Raw genomic sequence first — 13,078 nt, 5'->3', positions numbered from 1 at the left:
GAAGACCCCCCGGATAGCGGAGAAGACCCGTCGGGATAGCGGAAGAAGAAGAGCCCCCCCTGGTAAAAGAGCTAATAAAGAAGACAGGGGGCGGCCTCCGGAGCAGAAAAATAAAATATTTTAATACACTGTGTGGTTTATTTGTTTTTTTACCACTTTTCTTGCAGGTGAATGGGTAGGGGTACGATGTACCCCATACTCATTCACTTAGGGTGGGGGGCCGGTATCTGGGGGCCCCCTTATTAAAGGGGGCTCCCAGATTCCGATAAGCCTCCCGCCCGCATACCCCGACAACCAACGGCCAGGGTTGTCGGGAAGGGGCCCTGTCCTCATCAACATGGGGACAGGGTGCTCTGAGGTGGGGGGGCCGCAGTGCGCCCCCTGCCCCAGAGCACCCAACCCCCCCCATGTTGAGGGCATGCAGCCTGGTACGGCTCAGGAGGGGGGGGGGGGCGCTCGCTCGTCCCCACTCCCTTCCTGGCTGGCCGGGTAGCGTGCTTTGGATACGGGTCTGGTATGGATTGTAGGGGGACCCCCTACGCCGTTTTTTTCGGCGTAGGGGGGGCTCTCCTTACAACCCATAACAGACCTAAGGGCCCGGTATGCTCCTGAGGGGGGGACCCAGGCCGGATTTTTATTTAAAATCCGGCGGGAACTTCCCCCTCAGGATTCATAACAAACGCCGCACACGTGTAGAATTGGCGGGAATCCAAGTCGGATCTCCCGTCGCTTCTATGACGCGCTTGCTGGGATGTGCTGTCACTATTCCAGTGAGTGCGAGATCTCGGCACCATGTTGCCGAGTATCAGCGCGACGCTGTCGTGCTAAAAGCACAATCTCACAAACACCTACTGTACTTACCTGTTTTCTAGACTAAAAAATATCGGTGAAGGTTTTGTTTAGGTTAGCATGGCTAGCTTTTTGATCAGACCAATTAACACAGACCAGTGGTTAGCCGAGGCCTCTCAAGTTTTCTCAGACAGGAAACTGGATCAAGGTATACAGAACACTCAGTATTTAAAAACCCTATTTAAGGATTTATTTGTAGGATACCAGAATAATATAAAATCCTGGTGGGAAACACAGTCTCTTGATAAATATATAAAAGCAAGAATAGAAAAGAAAGAATTCCACTGATCCCTGAAGCACGCTCAACTAATTGAAAAGTGGGAACAAATATTAACAGAGAGCTCCATCAATTTGATGCAATTACTCTTGACAGAAGAAAAATAAACTCTGTCAAAAACATCAGCAGAATTGAATGAGCTCATTGAAAAAAACTTTGAGATAGTGACCCAGAATTTTCAAAGTGTGAAGCTAGTCTGCAGACATCAGTGGAAAAATTCCAATCTTCCATATAGGAACGTAAACATAAACAGTTTAGAAGAGATCTATTGGAATTTAAATAGAAAAGGGCATATTTACATCTTATAGATTGCAAGAAAATTTCATCCAAAACTGAAATTTCATCGTCGGAAGTGGATACTTCTGACGCTGAACATTCGACGGTCAGTTGCCTTAAACCCAGAAGAGGTAGAGGTGGGCGTAATAGAGGAAGATCAGAAAGATGGGGGCCACAAAACAGAGATTATACTCAAAATCAAGGCTCTATACAGTCTTCCAAATACTCGGAATCATCGGAAGTTTTTTTGGAAATGGGGGGTTCAACCGCATACTATCTCAGAGATCGTTCCCATACAGAGAAAGACAATTAAGGAGAAAAACACCTGATACGAATGAGGGAAAATCAGGTATAGGGTTGAGCGAACCCGAACTGTAAAGTTTGGGTTCGTACCGAACTTTAGGATTTTTGGACCCCGGACCCGAACCCGAACCCGAACCCGAACATTTCAGTAAAAGTTCGGGTTCGGTGTTTGGCACTTTCTTGGCGCTTTTTGAAAGGCTGCAGAGCAGCCAATCAACAAGCGGTTAACTGTCTGACCTCAGAAGCCATCACAGACATGCCTACTAATGGCATGGCTTTGATTGGCCAGTGTAGCATGTGACCCAGCCTCTATATAAGCTGGAGTCACATAGCGCTGCACGTCACTCTGCTATGCTTAGTGTAGGGAGAGGATGCTGCTGGTGATTTCAGGGAGAGAAAAGGAGAGACTCTTTGCTCAAAATCTGAACCTAACTCAGCGATCTACATGCATTGTGTTTTGTGGGTGCAGGGCACAATTTTTTTTATCCTGCCCTGAGCCCAGTGACAGAAAAAAAATAACTTTAATAAGTCAGTTAGGTGGGCGGCGGCGGCGGCGGTCATTTTATGCAAGCTCAGTGCACTAGCACTGCATCTGAGCTTTTGGGACATTGAATTTTTTTTGGGCAATTTACAACATCTGGTGCATTTGCAGGCTTAGTCAGTGTGCAATTTAAGCTATAAATACAGCCATCATTTTCTGGGTTTTTAAAAACACACTTTTTGTACCAAAAAACACTATTTTCCAGATCTGCAAGTGTTAAATTCAAGTTTAATATATACAGCTTTCATGTTCTGTTACCAAAAAAACACTTTTTTGGCAATATACAACATCTGGATTAGTCATTGTGCAATTTAAGCTATAAAAACAGCCATCATTTTCTGGGTTTTTAAAAACACACTTTTTTGCCAAAAAACACTATTTTCCTGATCTGCAAGTTTTATTTAATTCAAGTTTTATATATACAGCTTTCATATTCTGTTACCAAAAAAACACTTTTTTGGCAATCTACAACATCTGGATTAGTCAGTGTGCAATTTAAGCTAGAGATACAGCCATCATTTTGTGGGGTTTTTAAAACACACTTTTTTGCCAAAAAACACTATTTTCAGGCCTTGCAGCATCAGCACGTGTGAAATTACAGGGTTATATACTGCTGTCAAATTCAGTTATTAAACAAACACCCGTTTGGGCAAAAATAATTTAGTTGGCAGCCTTTGCTGCAGATGTCATTGTGAGATGCACCCTTTATACATTTGGGTTATATTCAGATATTTAAAATACCGCCATTTGGTGCACAAATCTTTAATTCAGGCCTACTGTGGGTCAGGCCGTGTCAGATACACCCTGTATATACAGGGCTTATATTCTTTCATTAATAAAACACCCTTTTTGGGGCAAAATACACAATATTTCAGGCCTTGCAGCATCTTGACGTTTGAGAATCCTGGGTTATATACTGCTGCCATATTGAGTTATTAAACAAACACCCGTTTGGGCCCAAAAAGTTTATTTGGCTGCCTTTGCTGCATATGTCATTGAGAGATACACCCTTTATGTTATATTCAGATATTTGAAATACCCCATTTGGTGCACAAATCTTTAATTGAGGCCTACTGTGGGTCAGGCCGTGTGAGATACACCCTTTAAATACAGGGGTTTGATTCAGCTATTTGAAATACAGCCATTTTGGGCAAAGACATCCATCTCCACGTGGGGGTGATTGGGACAGGAGGATCCTACAAAAAGAAAGCGAATGGATCCACAGACTCCGGTCCCAATCCCCCCGCGGGTTAAATGAAAGATTGACTTTTTCATGCTATTTGTGACCTGTTTTACTTTTTGGCCTTCTGGCCTGCTCTCGATATTTCCTTTTTCTTCCCCTTTTCCATTCCTTCCCTTTCCCCCCCCCCCTCCCCTCCCCCCATGCTGCCCTTGCAACAGGTGGACTCGGTCGTTATTCATGTCCCTTTACTGGGCCGGGTGCGTGAAGCACCGAATTTGTAATTATCTTTAACAGTGATGATAAATGGCTTCACTGTTTTCACTGTATATCGTTCTATCATTATATTTTTTATCGATCCATACAACAATCCTCTGTCCTTTCCATATGTCCCCCTGATCATCCACTTCCTATGATTGTGGTTCTATGGGGCTGGATGATACTGTTGCTTCTATATGGCAACTTTTCTATTCATTTTGATCCTCATTGAGCCCTCACTTGTTTATCCTACCCATATAGATGTGTCAGATCCGACTGTTTGCGCTCCATGCTGGAACGCAAGGGCCCGGGGAGATAACGTCATGACTGCACGTCTCCATGCGATCAGGTTGCTGTGTAGGTGCGCTCCAGGCTGGAGCGCATATGCCGATGACGCCACTTCCGGGGGCGTATACCGGAAGTCGCGCGGCGTGCGTTCCATTGTGGAACGCACGCTGACTTCAATGGGATTAACATGCTCCCCAACACGATATACGGATCGGACCAATGAGGGGCAGTGATTTGGGCCTCCGCCCAGACACAGATGTGCACTATCAGTGAACTTTAGGTGTTCACTATAAGAGGGGGCACTTCTGGGAGATTTATAGTTGGACCCTGGGAGGGGATACATGTCCTTGACTACTTGACCAACAGTAAGTAAACTGATAATTTCACCCCTAGACATGAGCTATTTTTAGTGGTGTCCTTGTAACACATGCTTTTCTGTTATATAGTGGATCTTTATCTAACAGTCTAACCTTGCCTAAGTGGTTGATACGATCCAGCATATACCTGAAGGTATGCCTACCTCCCTAACTTATCTATATCATCTTATGAGGGTGGAGTGCAGTGTTTTAGCATGAATATTCTATTATGTCTCTAGCTCACTCTGTTGATTGATACGCGTGTTACACCATGTGAACATCACTAACACGATTGGCAGCAGCGCACTCCATTATCTACAAAGGAGTTATTTGTATTATCTATGAGCCTGATCGTGACTTTATCAATATATGGAATTTTCCCTATACACTGTGAGTGATTCCTCTCAATATAATCTATGCCGGTGGTGGTCCGTCACATTCTTAACCTGGTGGTGCGGTGTAGACGTACGCATATTGATATATGGATATCCTCCTTTTTCTTTACAGATATCTACCTCTCTTACGTATGACATACGTGTGTGATACATCAGGACTGTTGGTATATATCTATTTGTCCCTCCCAGGATTATTATCTGGTCCAAATAATTTTTTATGTTGATTACTGAATGTCACAACTGACACTATTGAACGGTTATGTTACGGATGTGCCAATTGTACCTGGGCCTCCGTCCGTTTATCTTGTATTCCGCTCAAATCGATTTATCTATATCTACTATTTTTATCTATCACCCCCTGATGATCCCACACCGTGGGGGAAACGCGTTGGGGTTTACCACGGTTTAATTCTGTGGCATCTTCTGTATCCTATTTAAGTGTTTTATGTTATTCTGTAGTCGTGTGCACCGTGTACCGGATGGTAGTTCTTATCATCAGGGCTGTATATACGGTGCCTTTGTAGCATCTTTCTGATCCTCTCTGTCCATGCCCATATCAGCCCACCACTATCTGTATAACTACCTATACTCATCACCCTAGGGCCTAATAGGAGTTGTTAGCCAGGTTCGAGGACAGGGGGGCTCCACCATTAGGGGCCGCCCCTGGGCTTAGGGCCAAGCTTTAGTATACGTAACTAGGGTCAACTACCCCACTCCCTGGCAGTATCCTCTGGGTGGCCTGGTGTGGGTCTGGACATATAAGGACATGGTTGCTGTTTTGTTATATTAAATCTATTTATATTATATTTTTGTAAAGGGTTATGCTGTAGCTGGACCACCATTTTGGGCAAAGAAATCTTTAATTGAGGCCTAATGTGGGTTAGGCCGTGTGGGATACACCCTATAAATACAGGGGTTTGATTCAGGTATTTGAAATACAGCCATTTTGGGCAAACAAATCTTTAGTGGAGTAGACACCTCAAAAACCAAGAAAGGTCTCTGGCCCCTCCTGCTTCCTATTGTGCTGCAGTCTCGGCCTCTTCATCCACAGTGCCACCTGCCACCCCGCAAACAGAGGATCTGCCAGCAACACCAACACCTGTGTCACCAAGCATCTCCACAATGTCCCACGGAAGCGTACAGCTCTCCATCTCCCAAACCCTGGAGAGGAAGAGGAATTACCCCCCTACCCACCCGCGATCCCTAGCCCTGAATGCCAGCATTTCTAAATTACTTGCCTTTGAAATGCTGTCATTCCGTCTGGTGGAGACGGATAGTTTTAAAGGCCTTGTGGCGGTGGCTGTCCCAGAGTACGTCGTGCCTAGCCGCCACTACTTTTCCATGAGAGCCATCCCTTTCCTGCACAACCAAGTAGGGGACAAAATCAGGTGTGCATTGCGCAACGCCATCTGTGTCAAGGTGCACCTGACTACGGATACGTGGACCAGTAAGCACGGTCAGGGACGTTATATCTCCATAACAGCACACTGGGTAAATGCAGTGGCGGCTGGGCCTGAGGCGGATAGTAGTTTGGCGCATGCATGTCCTTCCACCACCGAGGATTGCAGGGCGCTTCAGTTTGCCTCCTGCTTCTTCCTCCTCCTACTCTGCTTCCTCATCCTCTACCAGCTCCTCATACGGTCAGCGTAACACCTTCACCACCAACTTCAGCACAGCCAGGGGTAAACGACAGCAGGCAGTTTTAAAACTTATCTGTTTGGGGGACAAACCCCACACCGCGCATGAGCTGTGGACGGGCCTTGAACAACAGACCGATTAGTGGTTTGTGCCAGTCAGCCTCAAGCCCGGCCTGGTGGTGTGCGATAATGGGCGAAATCTCGTAGCAGCTCTGGGACTAGCCGGGATCATTTCGTAGGGTTTCCAGCCTGTCATTCACAAGTGGCTCCGAGGGTGGGTTCCTGCACCCACAAACGCCAGGTACACAATTGTCCATCCAGGGCACAGTTCTGGAGGATGACGAGGTGGAGGAAGAGGAGGAGGAGATGGAGGAGAAGGAACCATGTTCATAGCAGGGTGGCACCCAGACCAGCTCATGGCCATCACTGGTGCGTGGCTGGGGGGATACCGTGGACACAGACGATACACCTCCCACAAAGGACAGCTTTTCGTTGCCTCTGGGCAGCCTGGCACAAATGAGCGATTACATGCTGCAGTGTCTCCGCAACGACCGCCGAGTTGCCCACATTCTAACTTGTGCTGATTACTGGGTGGCCACGCTGCTGGATCCCCGTTACAAGGACAATGTACCGTCCTTAATTCCCTCACTGGAGCGTGATCGTAAGATGCGCGAGTACAAGCGCACGCTGGTAGACGAGCTGCTGGTGGCATACCCACCTGACAGCGGGGGCACAGTGGAAGCACAAGGCGAAGGCAGAGGTCGCCAACGCAGCTGGGGCACCACCAGCACCTCAGAAGGCACGGTTAGCATGGCCGAAATGTGGAAAAGCTTTGTCATTACGCCACAACAACCAGCACCACCAGCTGATATGGAACGTCTTAGCAGGAGGCAGCATTTCACCAACATGGTGGAGCAGTATGTGTGCACACACCTACACGTACTGAATGACGGGTCTGCCCCCTTCAATTTCTGGGTCTCCCAATTGGTCACATGGCCTGAGCGTGCCCTTTACGCCTTGTAGGTGCTGGCCTGCCCTGCAGCCAGTGTATTATCTGAACATGTGTTTAGCACGGCAGGGGGCGTCATCACAGACAAGCGCAGCCACCTGTCCACAGCCAATGTGGACAAGCTCATGTTCATTAAAATGAACCAGGCATGGATCCCTCAGGACTTGTCCGTACCTTGTGCAGAATAGACATGTATACCGGCACTAACCAGCCATTGTTATACTGCAGCGCAATTGCTCATTCTTGTATTTTGGATATTTCACACTCTTTTAGAGTGTACCCTAATTTTAAAAAATTTAATTAAAACCAAAAACCTGTGTTGGCTACCTCGTCCTCCTCCACCGCCGCTTCCACCTACACCGCTACGTCCAACGCCTCCTCAAGCTCCTACTCCATATGGAACTCCACCTCATAAATCAAATTTTTTTTTTTTATTTGTACGTATTTTATTTTAGATCATTTCACTACTTTGTCATTTACATTTTTGGGAGAAATTCACAAATTTTTGGGTGTGATGTACCACTGCTATACCTAGTAGACAGGCAAAAAAAATAAAAAAATTTGTCTGTTACATTTTCGGGTGAAATTCACCAATTTTTGGGTGGGATGTACCACTGCTATACCTAGTAGGCCGGTTAAAAAAAATATATATAATTGTCATTTACATTTTCTAGTGAAATTCTAAATTTTTTGGGTGTGAAGTACCACTGCTATACCTAGTAGACCGGTAAAAAAAAATAATAGGTTAATAATAGGTTAGGGTCAAATTCACAAATTTTTTGGTGTAATATACCCTTCCTCTACCTAGTCAACAGCTTAATAAATTTCAAAAATTTTAATTTTAAATTTTCGGGTGACAATAAACAATTTTTTTCTGTCATAGACCCCTGCTCTACCAAGTAGACAGGTTAATACATTTCTGTAATTTTTCTGTTACATTCTTAGGTTGATATTATACAATTTTAGACGTGAATAAACCCCTGCTCTGCATATGTGACAAGGAATAAAATTTCTGAAATGCTTCTTTAATTGATGCGCGCCACCTCCTTTGATTCAATGCTTAACCACCTCAGCTCCCCTAGCTTAAACACCCTTAATGACCAGACCACTTTTTACAATTCTGCACTACACTACTTTCACGGTTTATTGCTCGGTCATACAACTTACCACCCAAATGAATTTTACCTATTTTTCTTCTCACTAATAGAGCTTTCATTTGGTAGTATTTCATTGCTGCTGAAATTTTTACTTTTTTTTGTTATTAATCGAAATTTACAGATTTTTTTGCAAAAAAAGGACATTTTTCCCTTTCAGTTGTAAAATTTTTCAAATAAAACTATTTTTATATATAAAATTTTCTCAAATTTTATTGTTCTACATGTCTGTGATAAAAAAATGCAATAAGTGTATATTTATTGGTTTGCGCAAAAGTTACAGCGTTTACAAACTATGGTACAAAAATGTGAATTTCCGCATTTAGAAGCAGCTCTGACTTTCTGAGCACCTGTCATGTTTCCTGAGGTTCTACAATGGCCAGACAGTAGAAACACCCGACAAATGACCCCATTTCGGAAAGTAGACACCCTAAGGTATTCGCTGATGGGCATAGTGAGTTTATAGAACTTTTTATTTTTTGTCACAAGTTAGCGGAAAATTATGATTTTTTTCTTTTCTTTTCTTTTTCTTACAAAGTCTCATATTCCACTAACTTGTGACAAAAAATAAAAACCTCCATGAACTCACTATGCCCATCACAAAATACCTTGGGGTGTCTTCTTTCCAAAATGGGGTCACTTGTGGGGTAGTTATACTGCCCTGGCATTTTAGGGGCCCTAATGCGTGAGAAGTAGTTTGAAATCCAAATGTGTTAAAAATGCCCTGTGAAATCCTAAAGGTGCTCTTTAGAATTTGGGCCCCTTTGCCCACCTAGGCTGCAAAAAAGTGTCACACATGTGGTATTGCTGTACTCAGGAGAAGTAGGGCAATGTGTTTTGGGGTGTATTTTTACATATACTCATGCTGGGTGAGAGAAATATCTCTCTAAAAGACAACTTTTCCCATTTTTTTTTATACAAATTTGTCATTTGACAGAGATATTTATCTCACCCAGCATGAGTGAGTATATGTAAAAAGACACCCCAAAACAAATGAGCGATTACATGCTGCAGTGTCTCCGCAACGACCGCCGAGTTGCCCACATTCTAACTTGTGCTGATTACTGGGTGGCCACGCTGCTGGATCCCCGTTACAAGGACAATGTACCGTCCTTAATTCCCTCACTGGAGCGTGATCGTAAGATGCGCGAGTACAAGCGCACGCTGGTAGACGAGCTGCTGGTGGCATACCCACCTGACAGCGGGGGCACAGTGGAAGCACAAGGCGAAGGCAGAGGTCGCCAACGCAGCTGGGGCACCACCAGCACCTCAGAAGGCACGGTTAGCATGGCCGAAATGTGGAAAAGCTTTGTCATTACGCCACAACAACCAGCACCACCAGCTGATATGGAACGTCTTAGCAGGAGGCAGCATTTCACCAACATGGTGGAGCAGTTTGTGTGCACACACCTACACGTACTGAATGACGGGTCTGCCCCCTTCAATTTCTGGGTCTCCCAATTGGTCACATGGCCTGAGCTTGCCCTTTACGCCTTGTAGGTGCTGGCCTGCCCTGCAGCCAGTGTATTATCTGAACATGTGTTTAGCACGGCAGGGGGCGTCATCACAGACAAGCGCAGCCACCTGTCCACAGCCAATGTGGACAAGCTCATGTTCATTAAAATGAACCAGGCATGGATCCCTCAGGACTTGTCCGTACCTTGTGCAGAATAGACATGTATACCGGCACTAACCAGCCATTGTTATACTGCAGCGCAATTGCTCATTCTTGTATTTTGGATATTTCACACTCTTTTAGAGTGTACCCTAATTTTAAAAAATTTAATTAAAACCAAAAACCTGTGTTGGCTACCTCGTCCTCCTCCACCGCCGCTTCCACCTACACCGCTACGTCCAACGCCTCCTCAAACTCCTACTCCATATGGAACTCCACCTCATAAATCAAATTTTTTTTTTTTATTTGTACGTATTTTATTTTAGATCATTTCACTACTTTGTCATTTACATTTTCGGGAGAAATTCACAAATTTTTGGGTGTGATGTACCACTGCTATACCTAGTAGACAGGCAAAAAAAATAAAAAAATTTGTCTGTTACATTTTCGGGTGAAATTCACCAATTTTTGGGTGGGATGTACCACTGCTATACCTAGTAGGCCGGTTAAAAAAAATATATATAATTGTCATTTACATTTTCTAGTGAAATTCTAAATTTTTTGGGTGTGAAGTACCACTGCTATACCTACAGTAGTAGACCGGTAAAAAAAAATAATAGGTTAATAATAGGTTAGGGTCAAATTCACAAATTTTTTGGTGTAATATACCCTTCCTCTACCTAGTCAACAGCTTAATAAATTTCAAAAATTTTAATTTTACATTTTCGGGTGACAATAAACAATTTTTTTCTGTCATAGACCCCTGCTCTACCAAGTAGACAGGTTAATACATTTCTGTAATTTTTCTGTTACATTCTTAGGTTGATATTATACAATTTTAGACGTGAATAAACCCCTGCTCTGCATATGTGACAAGGAATAAAATTTCTGAAATGCTTCTTTAATTGATGCGCGCCACCTCCTTTGATTCAATGCTTAACCACCTCAGCTCCCCTAGCTTAAACACCCTTAATGACCAGACCACTTTTTACAATTCTGCACTACACTACTTTCACGGTTTATTGCTCGGTCATACAACTTACCACCCAAATGAATTTTACCTATTTTTCTTCTCACTAATAGAGCTTTAAAAATGCCCTGTGAAATCCTAAAGGTGCTCTTTAGAATTTGGGCCCCTTTGCCCACCTAGGCTGCAAAAAAGTGTCACACATGTGGTATTGCTGTACTCAGGAGAAGTAGGGCAATGTGTTTTGGGGTGTATTTTTACATATACTCATGCTGGGTGAGAGAAATATCTCTCTAAAAGACAACTTTTCCCATTTTTTTTTATACAAATTTGTCATTTGACAGAGATATTTATCTCACCCAGCATGAGTATATGTAAAAAGACACCCCAAAACACATTGCCCTACTTCTCCTGAGTATGGCGATACCACATGTGTGACACTTTTTTGCAGCCTAGGTGGGCAAAGGGGCGCAAATTTTAAAGAGCACCTTTAGGATTTCACAGGGCATTTTTAACACATTTGGATTCCAGACTTCTTTTCACGCATTAGGGCCCCTAAAATGCCAGGGCAGTATAAATACCCCACAAGTGACCCCATTTTGGAAAGAAGACACCCCAAGGTATTCCGTGATGGGCATGGTGAGTTCATGGAAGTTTTTATTTTTTGTCACAAGTTAGTGGAATATGAGACTTTGTAAGAAAAAAATATATAAATAAATAAATCATAATTTTCCGCTAACTTGTGCCAAAAAAAATAAAAATTCTAGGAACTCGCCATGCCCCTCACGGAATACCTTGGGGTGTCTTCTTTCCAAAATGGGGTCACTTGTGGGGTATTTATACTGCCCTGGCATTTTAGGGGCCCTAATGCATGAGAAGTACTGTAGTTTGAAATCCAAATGTGTTAAAAATGCCCTGTGAAATCCTAAAGGTGCTCTTTTTTTAGACATTTGGATTCCAGACTTCTTCTCACGCTTTAGGGCCCCTAAAATGCCAGGGCAGTATAAATACCCCACAAGTGACCCCATTTTGGAAAGAAGACACCCCAAGGTATTCCATGAGGGGCATGGCGAGTTCATAGAAGATTTTTTTTAAACTAACTTGGGACAAAAATTTCAATCTTTTATGGACTCAATATGCCCCTCAGCGAATACCTTGGGATGTCTTCTTTCCAAAATGGGGTCATTTGTGGGGTGTTTGTACTGCCCTGGCATTTGAGGGTCTCCGCAATCATTACATGTATGGCCAGCATTAGGAGTTTCTGCTATTCTCCTTATATTGAGCATACGGGTAATGAGATTTTTTTCCCCTCTGGGCTGAAAGAAAAAATGAACGGCACAGATTTCTTCATTCGCATTGATCAATGTGGATGAAAAAATCTCTGCCAAAAAAAAAAGAGGGGAAAGGCGTCTGCCAGGACATAGGAGCTCCGCCCAACATCCAAACCCACTTAGCTCGTATGCCCTGGCAAACCCGATTTCTCCATTCACATCAATCGATGTGGATGAATAAATCATTGCCGGGATTTTTTTTTTATATACAAAGTGTTTGCCAAAGCATATGAACACCGCCCCTCAGCTCATATGCCTCGGCAAACGTATCTTTTTTACTGCAGAGGAGAAATCTCGTCTTGCAGCGCCGCATACACCGACTTTTGTGTAATCTGACAGCAGTGCAATGCTTCTGTCAGAATGCACATCAGTGCTGCAGCTCGTTCATTGGTTGGTCCACCTGGAAGGTAAAAAAAAAAAAAAAAAAAACAGGCCGCAACGCAATAAATTTATTAACATTAAGTTTATATAACATTTGAACAGAACATTAACTTTTTTGCTTACCGATGATTTTTTTTTTTTTTACCTTTATAGGACAAACCTCTCCTTCCCCATGGGACAATGTGCAAAGCGCAAATCGCCCAGAGATGTGGCGAAGTACATTATGCACTTTGTCCCAGGTGAAAGGAGAGGTTTGCAGCA

Source organism: Bufo bufo, chromosome 8 (genome assembly GCF_905171765.1).
Source record: "Bufo bufo chromosome 8, aBufBuf1.1, whole genome shotgun sequence".
NCBI classification, from domain to species: domain Eukaryota; kingdom Metazoa; phylum Chordata; class Amphibia; order Anura; family Bufonidae; genus Bufo; species Bufo bufo.
Note: the sequence above shows the minus strand (reverse complement) of the source record.